Raw genomic sequence first — 16,554 nt, forward strand, 5'->3', positions numbered from 1 at the left:
AGTGCAATTAGTAACCCAGAAAGAGGAAAGATATGAACAGAGAAAAATCAGATCTGTTTGGTATTACATTACAGAAAACACTTAAAAACTTCTGTATCTCCAACAGATGTGGTGTTTTCTGTGTGCTGATCCTTTTCATGTGCTTTCCTAGCCTAAAGCTTTCAGTAGATTTCCGAAATAAAGAAAATCTTCGGTGTTCTTTCCAAGCTCCAGAAAAGACTTCTCCTTTCCTTAGCCTTAGTTAGTGTTTGCTGCCAATGCCAGAAGGCTCGTCAGGCACCTCCCACACTGGGCAGCTTCTCTGTGCTCAAGCTCCTTGCTTTTGTCCTGGAGCTTTTGCACAGCCAGAACTGTATAAAGAGTAGTCTGCCTTCCTAGCTTCCAGGTCATACTCTCTTTAATAGTATTATCACAATGTAGTCCACTAATAGCTTAAAAATAGCATACAATACATGGAAGCAATAGGCATAGCTAAGACATTTTTCCCATGACAATAAGATAAAATAACACCTGACAGAATGTTCTCTTCTGAGATGAATACTTTGAATGCAAAACTCAGAACCAGTCCCAAGTTAACACTGGCTACATTTGTACATCTCTACAACTGTCTTTTCCTTTTTAGACTTTATGCCTTAGTATATCCAATCAAGTATTAAGTAAAAAGGAGTATGTATGAATGCCTAATGCTTCAAGACACCTATCATCACTAAAACAAAAAAAAATATATTTACGCTTTTGACATCAATTATTCTAATGTGAATTGGTATACTAGTTATTATGTAAATTATATGCAATTTGCCATGATTGCTATGAAAATGAAAGGTAAGAGCACATTACCATTCTATTACTTATATGTTAGGTGATAATGTTAATCCTGAAAGGTATGGAATTCTTTGCATTAAAATGCATAAGGAAAGAGTTCCAAGGTAGAACCTTTAGAAAAGTATATGTATTAATATTTTATTTGTTTTTATTATTATAGCCCATATGATATACTTTCAAATTACTTCCACAACACATGGTCAATGGGAATGCATACAATCTACTGCAGAATAATCTGTATCTTTTATGAAGTGGTTGTCAATATTTGATAAGGCTCAGTGTGAAGTTCAAATCTTCAGCTGCTTCTAAACTTTTTAAACTTTAAATTCATATATTTGGTGAGGGAAATGACAGTGGTGTTTCAAACTAAGAGACAGTTCTTTAGCTCGGTGCTCAAAGACTTAAAAATCTGGTGTTTCAAACTCCACTTTGCAAGCTACAATTAAATGCAATATGTGGATCGTGAGATTTTACTTTTGTGATAAGTATATTTGCAAGAGATAAGTAAAATGCCTGGAGTACCACAATAAAGCATTTGTGCCACAACCAAGAATGTAAAATACCTACTGACTTGCAAACCATCATAATCATTAGTCAATGCTACATTTTATATTTTAGAGAACTAAGACAATTTTACTTTGTCTGCAAATATAGGCATTAAAAATGAAAAGAGGTCCTTTCAAGACCCTCTTTGAAAAGCACGTAAGTGAGAAGGTTTCATAGGTTTGTTTTTTTCAATGCAAACTGGACATGATATTGTCTCGCTATTTCTAGTTTAAAGACCTTTTGTTTGTAGGATGAACGATATTGTAAATGTAGTGTAGAACAAGATGCTTTGTAAATGACTTTATTCTGGATGTCATACTGCAGGCAAACAAAATAGTAAACATAGAATCCTAATTAATATTGCACTGCATCTCCCCACACTAAACCCTGTTATTGCCTCTTGTTATATTCTTTACTAATAATTTATTCAAGGATAGTAATAGGGGCATAATTGAGTCTTTGCTCATCTGACATAAATGAAATTGCTGCTCATTTTGTTTTCCAAACGCTGTCATCACTACTTGCTGCACTATCATCACTACTCGACTCTGATTTTATTCTACTTTTGTCCAACTTAGGTCTGGTTAGCACCTGAGCATTTTACTTAGTGAAGTAAAAATATTTTCTTAAATCGGTTTTGCTGGATAATGGCTGCAGCCTGTGTCTTTTTTACTAGTAGTATTTATTCAAGACTTACAGAATTGTAATAAAATACAATGTGAAAAGTGAAGCAAATTAATATTTTCATGAGATAAAACTAGAAAAGAACATGAGAGGTTTTTCCACGTTACCTATACTTGTTCTGTCATGCTGGACAGATGCACGTCTAACATGAGCACTCAGAAACTGCCAGCAATGGAAAGTTCACAGGATTGATTCCTTGGTGAATCAATCTTCTGAGCAGAAAATCTTTCTGAGAAACTAACCTAAATCTCTCTTGTCACCAATTACTTCTTGTCCTTTTCTCATGGATATGGAGAACAAACTACTTCTTAGTTTCCACAGCTTCTCACAAATTTGATGAATGTCATTCTACAACCCCTCACTTTTCTCTTGTAGAATAAATAGGAGAAGTCTCTTTAAACTTTCCTTAGAACTTGCATTTTTAGACTAATGCTCTTAATCTGCCCTGGACCTCCTTTCAAATTACTGCATGCCTGTCTAGAAGATTGGCCCAAGCTCGGAAGCCCAAGATTGGACGTAAGATTTTAGCTGCAGTCCTACCAATGCTGAACAAAGAGAAAGTTTATCTTCTTTGTCATATGCATAAGCATATGCATTGCATTTTGTTTGTGTGCCTCAGATTTTTTTTTACCCTTTTTGCAGTGACACAACATTGATAATAATTTTCACAGAGTAACCGGATACCTTTCTGCAGAACAACTACTTCATCCATTTTGTAAATTCATGCGGTTGATTATTCCTTCTAGGCATGGAACTTGGCAGCTGTCCTTACACTTGGCTTCCATAACCTTTCTTCAGATCGCTGCTCACAAAGCTAATCCTGTTGTCCATCAGCTTTCTGATGACTTATTAGAAAGTGTATGGTACACTAGCAAGGTATCCCACAGAAAGCAGGCAGATCCTCTCATTCCTTCAGTGAATGATGGATTCCCATTCCAAAAGGCAGTCACATACACTCAAAGAAGCTTAATTAAGACTACTGCTGGCAGAAGGTGAAGGGGAGAAGGTTCCTTTTTCCATTAAAGATTGCATATACATTGACACAGTAAATAAGAAAAAGCAATAAAAATTGTTTTCCTTATGCAGATCCTCTTTATTCCTAAAGAGTACTCCATTGTAGAGATGGGAAAGTAGAAATTAATAGAGGAAAGCTGCCTTCAGGAGTCTGCTGTCCTTCAAATGACACCAAAACGAGAAGCTAGAAATCTTGTGCAAGCAATTCCACCTCAAAATGAATTCCACCTCAGAATGATGTGTAGCTCTCGGAGAGACTATCTGAAAAAAACTTTGTCCTTTAATTCATTTCCAGACTACAGCAAGTCAGATGTGCAGATAGGAGTGGGGTGATTCTGGCAGGGCACTTTGTTTTCATTCTGTTCCCATTAACTCAGGAGGCAAAATCCCAGCCTGCTGGAAGCCAAGAGAGATTTGCAATAGATTTCAACAGAACCAAATAGCCTGAGCTGTGTTGCTGGCAGCCCTGCACCCTGCTGACACGCCTCACAAACTGTCCCTTCCCATACATTGCAGCAAAAGACACTATCAGTCCCATGGCACAAGCTCATCAAGGAAGACTGTACTGAGGTTTTTTAATTGTCAGCGCAGTTACAGCAATGCTCAGACTGAAGCATAAATGAATCTACTGCCTCAGAATGTATAAGTTTATAGTCTCAGGCTTGTGAAGATCAGAGTTGCATTTCACTTCTGGAACCAAAGAGCCACTGAGGTGATTGTGAACTCCTGAGAAGGCTTAATATTCAATAGAGTTTTATAACTCTTTGCAGAACAGGGGCATGAACTGAAACAAAAAGAAAGGGGTAGTACAAGAATAAAGAGTGGATGATTGAAGAATTGATTAGATTCTATGAGTAACATGTTAGGTACATGTTCTGAACTATAATGATCTGGTTTCAGCTCTTAAGAGCATCATGGTGTTTTTCATTTTTGTGTCCCTTCCTGCAGATCTACTGCTGAAGTTCAGCAGTACCATCTACTCACCTGAATACACAAAGGTAATATCAGTGTCCAACCAGAGGAGTTAGGAAACACTCTGGCTTCATTTGTTGTCCTTTGTACATCTCTTCACAAACTACAAAGAGCTGATTTATAGTATGTTTTTGACGTTACTGTGCCTATGTGTCCTATGGGTATCTTTCGGTCTTTCAGCGAGTATTGAAGATTATACCCATGATGGTCCTTTTTTGAAACTGGAGGAAAAAAGTAGTGAGACATTTGAGCTGAAAAACTACCTGCAATGTGGTTTTGAATATGCTTAGAATATAGTTAATACTTTAAAAGTTTATAGAAAATATACCTTGAACGTAGGCTTCAGTGAACTAAATGCTTCATACACAAACACAGATTGCAAGCAATTCAAAGGCTAATATACATTTACATAAAGACTGAAATAGTCTAAATTTCTACCAGTAATTTATGCAAAACAGAAAAGATAATTCTCCAAATAAATTGTAGCACATAATTCCTGTGGTTTCAGTAGAAGCTTGGCATAGAAAATATATTCAAGAATGCTCGCATTTTTCAGTAGCAATAACTACTATACTATAATGTTTTAATGTTTCTTTTCCTCACATTTAATTGTGAGCTAAATGACTAAGAAAACATAGGGGTTATAGTTGATATTTCTTTTTGTTATATTAAAACATCCATCTGTCATGATATTCCACCTTTTCAGGTCCATGAAGAAAATATGTGCACAAAATTCAGATCTGTTTGGAAGTTAAATGTATCTGGAGTTTGTTTTCTTATAATTTATTTTACACAGTTTGATGGCTTCATGTCAAATTAAGCGTATGAAAGTCTCTAATGCTGTGTAACATCTCATGAGTAATGAACTGTATCCCAGCTCCTAATGTCGTCCTAACTGATTCTGAATGTTGACTCCTTTCTGGTAATTTTGAAATGTCTGTTTAGTAAAAGATTCATGGTATGGTGATATTTATCCTCAGAGAAAATGATATAGGTTAATAGAATTTATTGCATATTGCTCTGTGGGTTAGACTTCAGGGTATTTGCTTCATCTTCTATGTGATTTAAGATGTAGTGTTAGTGGACTTGCTAGTTGGCAGGACAGGATGATGATATTAAAAGAATAACGGATGACATTTAGTACACATTCTAATTTTGTTAGTCCTGTGTTCTGTCACAGTGAGAATAGAAAACTGACTTTATGCTAATGTTGCTCTGTATCAACTAAACTTTAATTGCTGCATTATTCAAAATAGAATTCTGTCAATTAATTTGACAAAGTAAAGAAAAATATTTGGATTATTAATGTTTTTCACACAGACTACTTGTTACTGGTGATACAGTTAAATAACACTTAAGCCACTATAAACTGAGTTTAACATAGATGATAATTTATTCAATATCAACATCAAAATAAACAACCTGTACTTATCTTTCCACAAAGAAATATGCTTGCTTAAGGGACCTGTATTAAATAAAACTGCATATGCAGTTACACTATGTTTACTAAGAAATTACATTTACAATCTAAGGACTCCCATCTAAAATGCAACCCCTTACAAACCCCCCTAAAACTGGGATTTTATCTATATTGTGTTGCAAGAGAGAATTCACTGTGATTTCTCTCTGTTATTCACTATATTTTTCTTCTTTTCAGTCACAACTCTCCCACCACATTTTTTTTCACACCCCCCACCAGACTATTATGAGATTTTTTACATTATTTTTGCCACTTAGAGTACTCTTGGACTGCATTTGTGCTTCCTAGAGCATGGACAAATTACATCCTTTCCAGAAGTACTTTGTTTGAGGTTTTATTGTGTTTACAAGCCCATTCAGCAAAGTGCTGGATTTCATCATCAGGCAGGACTGTTTTTCTCTCTGTGTGTAAAGTCCTGCAAGCTCTCTAGTGAGACATGATGGAAAAAAATGATAAATTAAGTTGTAAGTTCCTAAAACAGAATGCTTTGCAGGGTTTAAAAAAAAATACTGGCTAAATACTAATCTATTAAGAAAAATGTTTTAAAAGTTCATTAAAACCATCTGCCATCCTGTGGGACTAGAAGGTGGCAAATGTGTCTCTGTCTTGAAACCTCATATGTATTATCCAAGACAGAGCAGATCATTGAAACATACCTTGGAATAAGTTAAACTGGGTGAAATAAATAGAAAGGCTAATTATCGCCCATTTGCTGGAAAAAAACCCAAACCATGGTACAGGTGGAGCAAATAGCAGTTGATGCCTTTTCCCGCATACCGCAATCAGAGCATTGCTGTACAGGAACTGATTAATGTGAGGATCTCTTTCTTGGAGTTACTGGAAATGAACTGTTCATTTTAAATCCTTCAACACATCAAGTGCATCAAGAAAAGTAGACATTAAGTTTATTAAGAAAAGTTTAAGTGATCTAACCTGCAAACGGTAAGAGTCAGACTGCTGCACCCTTCAATAAGGCTGTTCCAGCATCTTGTGCTTCCCCATCAGTTGTTTTACACTATTAAAACCAACCAACCAGTCAAACAAAAATCATAGCCCAAAAGACAGGGTGGCCTGGGAACAGAGATCAAAACCTGGCTCTTATACTTGCCTGGAGAGCAGCCAAGTTGTTGACTTCTCTGTCCTCTATGAATGTCAATCATTTTCTATGTTGTGGTAGATAAGGTAAGGTAGAAAAGAGACGCAAACATTCACACCTCAGTATATAATCAAACTCCTTAACTGAAAGAACTTATGGGAAAACATTGTCTAGTAAAGAGCTTATGGGATCATAAAGTTCTTTGGAAACATCTGCCAGTAAGTGGTAACAAAGACATGATACTAAGCTGGATAGACCACTGAGTTAATCAAGCATGAACATTTTTGGATTACTATATTTCACTGTATTTTTTGATAATGCTGGTGCTCAAGAAAGAATTACAATAAAATTACAATAGAATGGCAGTGATAATAAGATGTTTTAGTTGTACTTCTGGTATGTTACGTGTATTATCAAGCCTATGGGTAGCATTGGACTGATTTTAAAAGTCAGGCTAAGCTAGGGCTCTCACGTCCTCATTTGGATGACCACATCAAGGAGAATAGTAACTGAAAAGAGGAGTGCTTCAGGTAATGTATATGCCAAATGTAATAGAAAGAATAAATTATTCCAATGCTTCTATTTGCTGGAAAAACCAAGCATTGTAGGACATTCTCCTGATACTAGTGCAATTTTTCCTATTTATGATAGGCAGCCTGAAACAGAGACAGAAGTGTACCTGTGTGTCATATTCATAAGACATAATTTTGTGATATTGTGATGAATACTGCTGGAATGGAGAATAAAAAACTGAATTCAGAAGTCCTTTGTCATTATTTTTCATTAGCTGCGTTTCTATATAAAATCATTAAAATGGTTCATCACTGGGAAATGGGGACTCTTCTGTTGAAACAGAATATTGTAATAATAAAAGGCATATCAATTGTGTTAGAAGTTAACAACCAATTTGCCAGATGTCTGCAATGATAACACTTCATGAGCGGGGTTTTCATCTCAGAGGTGAGACACCAATATTAGTATTAATATCAGGTTTAGAATGACAGGTAATTTGTATCTATTAGTCAAAAAGAAGCTGTGTATTTTTCGAATTATTATTATCAGGCACAACTTTACTTCTAAATTACATTGTTTGATTTAAAATTGTAGAGAGTTTTTGAGGAACATGATTGAGTAGATATTTACTTTGATTTATAGGAGGCTCCTGTACTGGCAAAATTTAAAGGTTTCATTCAGATTTTATTACGCGAGGCCACAGAAGCACTAAGAAGCATAATAGATATAGGTTGCCACAGAAGTATGTCAGCTCAGGGATATGATCTGCAAAATACACAACTGAATCTAAAAAGAGGTAAATGAAATGATTCCCATAACATTCTCCAAAGAGCCTGCATCCCAGATTGTAAGAAATGTAATATAAGAGAGAAAAAAAAGATATATGGCTGTAATAAAGAGAGTTGTTATTCAACATGACAAATACTGGAAGTGTTTCAGAAACAATGCAAGATATCAGGCAAAGCCAGTGAAGAATTAAGCAAAGTCATGGTGAGATGGCAGGAGTTGCTGGTCATGTAGGTAGGATCATGGGATAGCCTAGACCAAAGTAGCTGGGATGCTATGCTTTCCAGAAGCCTCAATATTTGTATCCTAAAACATGCTACTGAGTCTCAAAGGAAGAATATTTAATTTATAGAAAACAGATCGAAAGAGAATGGAAATGAAGAAGTCTTACGTCACTCCGGAGTGATGCTTTTTTAAGGAAACAGTACTGAGATGCAACATGGGGCATTTCATTTGGTCATCTTCAGTGAAATGAAACAAAGAGAAAATAAAGACTTCTGAATGATAATAACCACAGTGTATGGAAAAAATTATTTGCAACCTTCCCCTTCTCATTATAGGTTCCCATGCATCTGAGGGGGTGATTTAACTTCAAAACATGTTTCCTATGATTCCTCTTCATGTTGAGACCAGCTTGTTCAGTATCACACTCTCACTGGCTCTTGCACTGTAGCTGTATTCAGCCTTTGATGTCAGTATGAGCCAAGAAATTCAACTAAAAGAAGGAAAATGCAATTATGCACCTTAAGTTTTGTAGTGCATATGTCTGAGGACAGCCAAGGAAAGTAAAATGAAATTGAAAATTCCTGCTCTGCTGGATGGATGACAGGATATAGATGGGTAATGGGTACTTCCTTTACAAAAAGGTGCCAAAGTGGTGTGCTGAAGCGGATCATATGTCATAGGTGATGTTTCTCTTCTCCCATTTAATGTGAGATAGAATATACTTAATTGGTTCATCTCTGAAGCAACACAACTTGTGTTGCATCATAAATAAATCATGTTACCAAGAAATAACTGCAAAACAGTGCTTGGAGGCTTCTGGCCTGATGAATTAGAGTGGTTAAAATCTCAAGAGGAAGATTTGGAAGCACATCTGTAGAGCTGGTCACAAAACTTCTTAGATGCTAGTCAAGATTTCTGTCACAGACTATAGAAAACAAGGTCTGAAACACACAAAAAAAGACTAACCCTATAACTTGGGAACTAAGAATGTGAGGGGACAGACAAAGGTATGGTTATAGAACATGTTTTTACCTGTCACAGTGAGGCAAAGCTCAACCCAGTCCCTTCACTCATTACAAGTGGATGTTCAGAGATGTTTTCTTACCCTTGGTCAGAAAACATCGATGTGCAAGAGTAATAGCGAATTAACATCAAATTTCTTGTGAAACAGAGAAAATTTGTGACAGAACCTTTTCAGTCATTGACTGAGCCTTATGGTGAAGAGATCCCAAAGATCAGATTGGTGCTCAAAGGAAACCTTTCTTTTTGTCAGAAGATGTGAAAGTAAAAACAATGGAGAACCTCAACAGCATTCAGAAATTATCTGTGGAATTGCTTTGAATGTTGGCAGCATCATACGCAGCTGTGTATCAACTCAGAAAGGAACTATTTGAAGGTGATCATAGTTGATATTCTTAATTTGTTAAATAAAAAGTTACAGGTAGAGTCTTTGTTTTTTTCTCTTTTCCTGTCAGACTTTGTATGTTATCATCACTAGCTATATGATAGTAAGACAGAACAAATATAAATTCATAGCAATTCTCTCAATGGTTTTCACCCTTCCCGTTATTTTTTTTCCTTTGTAGGTCTCTGAACATCTCCTTTTCTATGTGGTATTTAACACAGAACTACTGAGGCTTGAAGCTATCTACTTCTCTGCAGTTCTTGTAGGCTGAAGGAGCCTGAAGCTTTTCTGTCCCCCAAGAGGATTATGAAAGCCTGAGGTTCTATGGATGTCTGCTTATTGCACAGGCCACTGTCTTTTCCCTCCATGTAGCCTAGAGGGAAGCTGTGTGCACCTTGATGTCCTACAAATAAAGAAGGAGGGTTCATGCTCTTCATCCATTGCTGGAAATCAATTTAGCATGCATCGTAGGGCAAAGGAACAAGAGCTCTTGAGGCAAAACCCAGCCAACCAAATAAAAAAACCCTAATCAGACATAAAAATTGGTCCTTTTCTCAGAGATAGATAAAGAAATTTTTTTTATTCCTGTGAGATGCTTCTGTCTTTAATCCTCAGCTCTTGGGCTGCTGGGTTGTGGGTTTTTTTCCCTATTTCTCTCCCATGCCAAACAGATGTAGCTTTTTAGTTGCAGATTAAATTGGCTGTATGTTTCTTGGCCTACCCTGCTCCCACTGTTGTTATAATGGCCCACTGGTGAATAAGCTTCACTCCAATTTGTTTGCTAGATGCAGCATACTCTGAGGAAACAATCCTGAGATCGCACGCTCTTTGTAAAATTAGTGGATTGACTTCAGATGACAGCTTCTAGGTGAACTGATTGCCTACAAGCGAAATGAGCAAAAAGGTCTAGTTTCCTGTGCCTTGTCTCCTTTTTAAGTATTTCCCTGTTTGCTGATATTGCTGAGTTAGAAGCAACATGTCAGGTAGTTGAGAAAGTCTAAATAACTATCTGTCACTAGAGGAAAGCATATGCTCTTGATTCACAGAGGGTAGCACTCATAAACTGAATCTCCAACAAAGAGTACAATTCTGAAGTGATCTTCAGAAGGGAGAACAGAAGGAAACAACATATTAAAAGAAAGAGGGCTTGGTTTGGAGGCCTTTGCTCTGTTAGGAGACATTCACACAGTAATGCACTTGACTTTGCATTTGACATACAATCTGGTTCATTTTAATGGAATAATGCAATAGATGAGGCTGGATGGGGCCCCTCTGCTCAAAGATGAATCATTTGCAGAAGGTGGCTCAGGACTGTGTTTTGTCAGTGCTTGAATTACTCCAAGGATGGAGAATCCACAATCTCCCTGGGCAACCTGTGCCAGTGTTCAACCACCATATGAGCGAAGAGTTTCTTCTTATGTTTAAACATAACTTTCTGTATTTCAGTTTGTGCCCATTGCCTCTTCTCCTGTTACTGGGCACCACTGTAACAAGTCTGGCTCTGACCTGTTTACTCAGTTTCATCAGGAATTTATACACATTGACAAGATTCTGCTGAGCCTTCTCTTTACCAGGCTGAACAGTTCTAGCTCTTCCAGCCTTTTCTCATAGGAGAGATGCACCAGTCCTTTAATTATCTCAGGGATCCTTCACTGGTCTCCCTCCAGTAGCTTCATATTTCTCTTGTTTTGGCAAGCCAAGGACTGGACCCTGCATTCCAGATGGTGTGTCTCACCAGGGCTGAGTAGAGGGGAAGGACCACATCCCTCTTCCTGCTGGCAATATTCCTCCTAATGTAGTTCAGGAGACTGTTGTCTTTCTTGCTAGCAGGGCACATTGCTGGCTCATGGTCAACCTGTGGCCACCAAGAATCCCAGGGCTTTTTCTTCAAAGTTGCTTTCAATCCTTCCTGACCTCAATCTGTTCTGATACCTGGGGTTATTCCTTCCCAGGTGCAAGACTTCCTTTGCACTTCTCCTTGATGAACTTAATGAGATTCCTGTCAATCCATTTCTTCAGCCTGTCAAAGTTCCTCTGGATGGCAGCACAACCTTCTGCTGTACCAACCACTCTTTCCACTACTGTATTACCTGCAAACTTGCTGAAGGTATAACCTGTTCCATTCTCCAGGTAATTAAGATCTTGATAAGGACTGGTCCCAGTATTAAATCCTGGGGTATGTTTTGTGTGAAGGAAACAAACTTAAAAGCTGTAGAATCTTCAGCTATGATGGTTTATACATAGAAATTTGTTTCATAAAATACTGTAAAATTATGCAATATAATTATTGTCCTGTTCAATATCAAAAATTCCATGACCAATACTCAGCCCTTTAAGCCACCCAAAAACTCTGCAGATCTATTCTTTGGTAGAATGTCTGAACTTTTTCTTGGAGAAAGAATGAAGGAGGAGGATGAGCAAAAGATAGAAAAATGATTTTTTTTACAGCTATACATTTATTTTATATAGAATTTTATCCAAAGGTTTTTGGAAACTTTTGTGTCAGTTCAAAGCAAGGAGCTACAGATATAGAAACAAAGAAATTTCAATCATTGAGTCAAGGTCACAGTAGAGATATGTTTTGGTGTTTTTTTTTTTAATATTTGCTCAATGAGTTTTATTAGAGTCTAGAAGAAAAAGAGATGTTAAAAACCTCAAAATTTGTTGTAAAATGGAATTTTCATACTCTGGTCAGTTCTGTACTAAGAAAATACCTCCTTGATTGCAAATTACCTATATGTAATTGTGGGCAATGCTGTACTCAAAAGATGTCTATATGTAGGCTAGCAATAAGGTACTGAGATTAAAAGAGAAAAGTCATGATGCAGATAAAACAGAGTATCCAAAATTTCACAGTCTACTGAAAGTGTCATTTCAGTTTCAGGTTAATCCTATTTCATGACAATCACCATCACTTTAATCAAAATTGACCACTGCAACAAGCCAAGCTTCATTTTTATTGCTCTATCTCAATACCTTGGAAAAATATTAGTACAAACAATTTTAAGACAGAACTACCCATACAAACACTAGCTTGTTTATGCTCTGACGAAAGGCTATTATTAAGCCACAATTTACAGTAATCACCTTTTACACTTAGTGCCAATCTTCGCAAGGTACTTGAAACAACTTCTAGAAACTAATGCTCAGCAATTTCCACAGACGATCATTTTAACATAAATGAATAGGTCAAAAGAAATTGTTGGAATCAGGGTGGTAACTGGTATGGCATAATTTTAAAAGTGGTGATTGATGAAGACTGTCATATGTAAGCCGTGTACTGTGCTCTATGTGTTTTGGATATACCAAATACACATTGGATGTCTGGGAAGACTAAATTTTGATATCACTACATCCAATTTTAGTATTATAGAATCAGTCAGGAAGCTGTAACCAAAAATTTCAAAACTAAGGATTAAATATATAATTTCCAGGAAATATGTTAAATTTTTGGCTATGGACATTTTTACTTTGCCTTATAATAGTCACAATACATCCAATAGTAGAGTACTTTCTCTCTCATTGCACTGTCAATAGGCTTTCTCGTGGGTTTAGTAAACAACCTAGAAGTTGGTCTGGTCTGACCCTTATGCACCCTGAAGTTAGTAGAGTGCAATCATTCCAAATCTATTAGCTTTTAGGCCCAGTTTTGCAACCATTTTATGTGTATTGTGTATTTTATGTGTATTATAGAATCACAGAATCATAGAATAACCAGGTTGGAAGAGACCCACTGGATCATCGAGTCCAACCATTCCTATCAAACGATAAACCATGCCCCTCAGCACTTCATCCACCTGTGCCTTAAACACCTCCAGGGAAGGTGATTCAACCACCTCCCTGGGCAGCCTGTTCCAGTGCCCAATGTCCCTTTCTGTGAAAAATTTTTTCCTAATGTCCAGCCTAAATCTCCCCTGGCGGAGCTTGAATTAGTAGCTTTCACTGTCAGAAATATTAATTCAGTTCAGCTGTACGTTTGTCAAAAGCATGATATTTTGAAACATATTTGCAGAGATAAGAGTCGGTATTTTCCTCCTAGTGGCATCTATTCTATCCATGTGAGGAAACAAGAGTGTAACATTTCACAGCTGAAAGAGAAGCAATGCCATCTAATAGGAAATAGGCAACTTAATGTGCTGTGTAGTACAATTTTCATGGTTAAGTGTGAAACATTGCATGATCTAAGAGAATGTGGAGAAAGTGTGAAATGTAAAAATGAATGGGACCCAAGACTTTCTAAGTCAAAACCTTCTACCTGTATCACTAAATTCATAATTAAAAATTAAAATCAGAGTCACTCTACAGGTATTATGAACTTTTCCTTTCCTTGAGAAAATGTCAAGCACTGTATTTAGCAATCTTTGAAGACTTCACAGAATTACTTCTCACCTTGGACAGAAAAGAATTCATGGATGATGAACAGGCCCTAAACCCAGAAACAACTGGAGACAGTTAGATGTGAATCCATCTACAAAAATGTTCTACTGTATTTAATGATGAGGCACATTTTATATTTTTTTAAAAATAATGGTATCTATGTGTCAGTTGCTAAAGAATATTCAGGATCAATTTTTAACAACTTTTCTTGTGTCGATAGCTGTCTTCTATGATTTTGATCAGAGATACAGATTTGTTTCATACCAATCCCCACATAACCTTTGGAGGCTAAAAGCTTTTGGCTACTGCTTACCTGCAATAAATCCTGGGTAAGGACACAACACTTCAGGTACACTGTCTCAGCAGAAGAGAATTTGTTGTCCCAAACACAAAAATTTCAAAGACCGAAATAGGATGAAAACATGTGATTCCCCCAGACATCCAGCAGAAGCTCTCTAACTTTGAAATTCAGATCACATAATGTTCACTGTGTCTCAGGTACCTTAGAGAAGTTGTCCATAATTTAACTTCCCTGTAATTTTTACAACTCAGCACCTCCAGTTGTGCAAACAAGCTGTGCACGAATAAATCATCTGGTTGAGATCCTAGGAAGAGGAATGGAGAATGACAAGTAGGCTTGCAAGGCCAGAATTCACCAGTGATGAAGATGGTTCTCTTTGCCTAAAGAGTCTCTGCTCTGTTAAAACTCAGTGATGGCAATTATACAGTTGCTATTTGGTAGTGTAGAGTGAACAATTATAATTGGCTTATTGCAGATTCCTCAATTTCCTTCCTGAGTAATAATTTTGGCAGCTGTGTGGAGAAATGTTTTTGTTTTAGCAGTTTTGAAAACACCATTCCAGAAGAAAGCATCTTGCATTTATTCTGGCAGTGACAGTAAGAAAAAAATGGCTTGTTTCTGAACAATTTACCAAATATAACACATTTGATTTGTCCCAACTATTTCTCCCCTTTTCTCCTTTTTGTAATTGTAGCACTTCATCCCTGCATACTCCTCCACCTAATGTTGCTGGATGATCTTTGTCAGCAACGCTTTATGAGATTAGATTCTGTGAGCCTGTGTATGCACAATAGCTCAGACGTACTTTTCTAAAAGTAATGTTCTGCTCTTTCGATATCTTACATTCATTGTTGAATTCATTCTTAGACTGATTCTTACCAATTCCTGGAACCCAAAATACTTAGGAATACATTTGGTTTTTCTCTCAGAAAAAATTGTCCTTGGTGGCACAGACTAGCTGTGTAAATTTAGGCATATGTGAAGTTACGTAAAGTGAAGCTTGGGCATATGTTTGCAGGACTGGAGCTCTGGTTTGTGCTAGAGGCATGACATGCATAAGATTCAAAATATGGACGGTTATAATTACACACAAATCTAGGGCTTATAGGAGTAAGTATGTATTTTTATACTAGTCATGTGTGTGAGGCTTATCTTAGGTGTAATAAACTGCACTGGGTAAAGCAGTGTCCGTTCCGTTTTCTGTCCTAGGAAGAATAGTTTCCTAACTTGAAGTAAACTGTAGGACATGCTCATTAAGAACAAAAATGGCATGTCCATGCATATCAATATATACCGATCACCTAAACTGAATATCAATATGAAATTTCCTTTTCTCTTACAAAATAAAGTTCTAATTATTTTATTTTCTATTGCTTGTTGATATTTAATAAATACCAAAACCATAAGCAAATAAACTTGTCTTAAATTTGTGCGGGTATACTTTTATTTCTATTAGTTCCATGGTGACAGACAGCAGTAAAAGAGACAGTACGCAGAATACTTTGTGCTTTGGAGGCATCAGCAAGTCCTTCGGAAGTCGGGTATTGAACACGACTACGATAATTCTAAACAAGACCTGGGAGCCATCAAATCACATCAAACTCAGCTATATAGAAAAAGCCTAAAGATATATGTGACATCTTCATTCTCTACAGTCTAAATCCTCACACGTATCAACCTATCAAAGAAGGGAACAATTGGGGATTATCTTCTAATAGGTACATCTGCACCCGTGGAATTGAGAATAAAGGGAATGGTTTACTTTTTATTTTGTGGGTTGGTTTGGGTTTTTTTTCCGTTTTTCTTCCTCACTTCAACAGGTAGGTTTGGGGAGGGTTAGTTTATACATAGCTGGGGTTTTTTTTGTTTCATTTGGAAGGGGGATGGAGAAACATATTATACCCACCAATAGCCTGTCTGCAGCACAAAGCCTAACATTTTAACCAGGGAAAATCTTGTTCTTTCAAGCTCCAGCCTTTTGTTGATGTTTGGAACATGTAAGGTTTTAGATCAAGGACTTGTCAATGCCAGCAGCATGCTTCCAGAAAGACATTAGGAGCATATTCCTGTTCTTAAAAACAAATTTCTCTTGGCAAATATGGTTTGGGTGGGACTGGACTCAAAACTGGAGTCTAGCCCAGTGTATTTGTAATTGAAAAACTGCACTTAGTGTCCTGTGGGTTTAAAGAGTGGAAGAGTTCAGCACAGCCTTTTTTTTGATTTACAGTCTACTTGGGAAAGCTGCAAAGATTAGAGAGAAACAATGAAATAAAACTAAGGCAATACAAACTTATGAGTGAAAAGAAAGAAAAATATAGACATAAGCACTATTA

The sequence above is a fragment of the Phaenicophaeus curvirostris genome, chromosome 1, assembly GCF_032191515.1.
Source record: "Phaenicophaeus curvirostris isolate KB17595 chromosome 1, BPBGC_Pcur_1.0, whole genome shotgun sequence".
In the NCBI taxonomy this organism is placed as follows: Eukaryota; Metazoa; Chordata; class Aves; order Cuculiformes; family Cuculidae; genus Phaenicophaeus; species Phaenicophaeus curvirostris.